Here is a 4,425-nt window from a genome sequence, read left to right on the forward strand (position 1 = left end):
CCACATCTTTTTCAAAATAGTTTTCAATCAAATCTTTTTAATTTCTAACTTCAAAAAATCTTTTTCAAAAATCACTTGATTTCCTTTTCACTTTTAATTTTCGAAAATTATCAATCACATTTTTTAAAATGTTTTCAAAATCTTTTAAATGAATTTTTGAAAATCCTCTTCCCTCCTTCCCACATCCTTCTATTTACGAAGTACCACTCCTTCTAAATGCACAATTCGAACCTTATCTAATTAAAGTTTGAACTCTTCTTCTCCTTCTTCTTTCTATTTCTCTTTTCCTCTGACATTTCAAGGAATCTCTATACTGTGACATAGAGGATTCCACACTTTCTTGTCCTCTTCTCTTTCATATGAGCAGGAGCAGAGACAAAGGCATTCTTGTTGAAGCTGATCCTGAACCTGAGAGAACCTTGAAGCGAAAGCTAAGAGAAGCCAAGGCACAACTCTCTTTAGAGGACCTGACCGAATTCTTCAAGGAAGAAGAGCAAATGGCAGCCGAAAACAACAACAATGCCAACAATGCAAGGAAGGTGCTGGGTGACTTTACTGCACCTACTCCTGATTTCTATGGGAGAAGCATCTCTATCCCTGCCATTGGAGCAAACAACTTTGAGCTTAAGCCTCAATTAGTTTCTCTAATGCAACAGAATTGCAAGTTTCATGGACTTTCAATGGAAGATCCTCATCAGTTTTTAGCTGAGTTCTTGCAAATCTGTGACACAGTCAAGACTAATGGGGTTAACCCTGAGGTCTATAGACTGATGCTATTCCCTTTTGCTGTAAGAGACAGAGCTAGAATATGGTTGGACTCTCAACCTAAAGAAAGCCTGGACTCTTGGGAAAAGCTAGTCAATGCCTTCTTGGCAAAGTTCTTTCCACCACAAAGATGGAGTAAGCTTAGAGTGGAAGTCCAAACCTTCAAACAGAAGGATGGAGAATCCCTCTATGAAGCTTGGGAAAGATACAAACAATTAATCAGAAAATGTCCCTCAGACATGCTTTCTGAATGGAGCATCATAGGTATTTTCTATGATGGTCTCTCTGAACTATCTAAGATGTCCTTGGATAGCTCTGTTGGAGGATCTCTTCATCTGAAGAAGACGCCTGCAGAAGCTCAAGAATTGATTGAAATGGTTGCAAATAACCAATTCATGTACACTTCTGAAAGGAATCCTGTGAACAATGGGACTAGTCAGAAGAAAGGAGTTCTTGAGATTGACACTCTGAATGCCATATTGGCTCAGAACAAGATATTGACTCAACAAGTCAATTTAATTTCTCAAAGTCTGTCTGGAATGCAAAATGCACCAAACAGTACTAAGGATGCTTCATCTGAGGAAGAAGCTTATGATCCTGAGAACCCTTCCATGGAAGAGGTGAATTACCTAGGAGAACCCTATGGAAACACCTATAATTCTTCATGGAGAAATCACCCAAATCTCTCATGGAAGAATCAAGAGAGACCTCAACAAGGTTTCAATAATAATAATGGTGGAAGAAACAGGTTTAGCAATAGCAAGCCTTTTCCATCATCTTCTCAGCAACAGACAGAGAGTTCTAAGCAGAATACTTCTGACTTAGCAACAATGGTCTCTGATCTAATAAAGACCACTCAAAGTTTCATGAATGAAACAAGGTCCTCCATCAGAAATTTGGAAGGACAAGTGGGTCAGCTGAGCAAGAAAGTTACTGAACTCCCCCCAAGCACTCTCCCAAGTAACACTGAAGAAAATCCAAAAGGAGAGTGCAAAGCCATAAATATGGCCGAATTCTGGGAGGAAGAAGAGGCAGTGAACGCCACTGAGGAAGGCCTCACTGGACATCCACTGGCCTCCAAGGAGTTCCCCAATGAGGAACCTTGGGAATCTGAGGCTCATACTGAGACCATAGAGATTCCCTTGGACTTACTACTGCCTTTCATGAGCTCTGATGAGTATTCTTCCTCTGAAGAGGATGAGTATGTCACTGAGGAGCAAGTTGCTAAATACCTTGGAGCAATCATGAAGCTAAATGACAAGTTATTTGGAAATGAGACTTGGGAGGATGAACCCCCTTTGCTCACCAAAGAACTGGATAACTTGTCTAGGCAACAATTGCCTCAAAAGAGGCAGGATCCTGGGAAGTTTTCTATACCTTGTACCATAGGCACCATGACCTTCAAGAAGGCCTTGTGTGACTTAGGGTCAAGTGTAAACCTCATGCCCCTCTCTGTAATGGAGAAATTAGGAATCTTTGAGGTGCAAGCTGCCAAAATCTCATTAGAGATGGCAGACAACTCAAGAAAACAAGCCTATGGACTTGTAGAAGATGTTCTGGTTAAGGTTGAAGACCATTACATTCCTACTGATTTCATAGTCCTAGAGACTGGGAAGTGCATGGATGAATCCATCATCCTTGGCAGACCCTTCCTAGCCACAGCAAAGGCTGTGATTGATGTTGATAGAGGAGAGTTGATCATTCAAGTGAATGAAGAATCCTTGGTGTTTAAGGCCCAAGGATATCCCTCTGTCATCATAGAGAGGAAGCATGAAGAGCTGCTCTCAAAACAGAGCCAAACAGAGCCCCCACAGTCAAACTCTAAGTTTGGTGTTGGGAGGCCACAACCAAACTCTAAGTTTGGTGTTGAACCCCCACATTCAAACTCTAAGTTTGGTGTTGGGAGGGTTCCAACACGGCTCTGAGCATCTCTGAGGCTCCATGAGAGTCCTCTGTCAAGCTAATGACAGTAAAGAAGCGCTTGTTGGGAGGCAACCCAATGTTTTATAATTAATTATTTCCTTTTGTTATTTTATCTTTTTTGTAGGTTGATGATCATAAGAAGTCACAAAAACAATGAAAAAAGCAAAAACAGAGTGAAAAATAGGAAGAAAAACAGCACACCCTGGAGGAAGATGCTGCTGGCGTTTAAACGCCAGTCAGCCTAGCAGTTGGGCGTTTAACGCCCAGTCTGGCACCTTTCTAGGCGTTTAACGCCAGAAAGGGGCACCAGACTGGCGTTAAACGCCAGTAAAGGGTAAAAACCTGGCGTTAAACGCCAGGAATGGGCACCAGCCCGGCGTTTAACGCCAGAAAAGGCTCAAAACGTGGATTTTGATGCCATTTGGTGCAAGGATGCCTTTTCCTTGACACTACAGGATCTGTGGACCCCACAGGACCCTACCATCACTCTCTCTCTTCTTCCCCCATTCACCACTCACATCCATCCTTCATAAAACCCCACCAACCTCACCCTTCAAATTCAAACCACTTTCCCTCCCAAACCCACCCTCAAATGGCCGAACCCTCATCCCCCTCTTTCCTATATAAACCCCTCTTTACCCCTTCATTTTCACACAACCTAAACACCCTCTCTTACCCTTCTTGGCCGAACACACTACCATCTCCCTCTTCCTCATTTCTTCTTCTTCTACTCTTTTCTTTCTTCTTTTGCTCGAGGACGAGCAAACATTTTAAGTTTGGTGTGGTAAAAGCGTTGCTTTTTCATAACCATTTATGGCATCCAAGGCCGGAGAAACCTCTAAAAAGAGGAAAGGGAAGGCAAAGGCTTCCACCTCCGAGTCATGGGAGATGGATAGATTCCTCTCAAGGGTGCATCAAGACCACTTCTATGAAGTTGTGGCCTTGAAGAAGGTGATCCCCGAAGTCCCCTTTTCACTCAAAAAGGGTGAATATCCGGAGATCCGCCATGAGATCCGAAGAAGAGGTTGGGAAGTACTTACCAACCCCATTCAACAAGTCGGAATCTTGATGGTTCAAGAGTTCTATGCCAATGCATGGATCACCAAGAACCATGACCAAAGTGTGAACCCGGATCCAAAGAATTATCTTACTATGGTTCGGGGGAAATACTTGGACTTTAGTCCGGAAAGTGTGAGGGTGGCGTTCAACTTGCCTATGATGCAAGGAGATGAGCATCCTTACACTAGAAGGGTCAACTTTGATCAAAGGTTGGACCAAGTCCTCACAACCATATGTGAAGAGGGCGCACAATGGAAGCAAGATTCAAGAGGAAAGCCGGTTCAATTAAGAAGGCATGACCTCAAACCCGTGGCTAGAGGATGGTTAGAGTTCATACAACGCTCAATCATTCCCACTAGCAACCGGTCCGAAGTTACCATAGATCGGGCCATCATGATTCATAGCATCATGATTGGAGAAGAAATAGAAGTTCATGAGGTTATAGCCCAAGAACTCTACAAGGTGGCGGACAAGACCTCCACTTTGGCAAGGTTAGCCTTTCCTCACCTCATTTGTCACCTCTGTTATTCAGTAGGAGTTGACATAGAGGGAGACATCACCATTGATGAAGACAAGCCCATTACCAAGAAAAGGATGGAGCACACAAGAGACCCCTCTCATCATGAAATCCCTGAGATACCTCAAGGGATGCACTTTCCTCCACAAAACTATTGGGAG

General features: G+C 43.2%; 1 non-coding gene across 1 annotated transcript; it reads right to left on the reverse strand.

Moving 5' to 3' along the window:
- Positions 1-902: 902 nt before the first annotated feature.
- Positions 903-1,010, reverse strand: LOC130952063 (small nucleolar RNA R71). Its single transcript, XR_009074244.1, has one exon. It is a non-coding gene; the product is annotated as a small nucleolar RNA R71 (small nucleolar RNA).
- Between the last annotated feature and the right edge of the window lie 3,415 nt (positions 1,011-4,425).

Source organism: Arachis stenosperma, chromosome 9, assembly GCF_014773155.1.
Source record: "Arachis stenosperma cultivar V10309 chromosome 9, arast.V10309.gnm1.PFL2, whole genome shotgun sequence".
In the NCBI taxonomy this organism is placed as follows: Eukaryota; Viridiplantae; Streptophyta; class Magnoliopsida; order Fabales; family Fabaceae; genus Arachis; species Arachis stenosperma.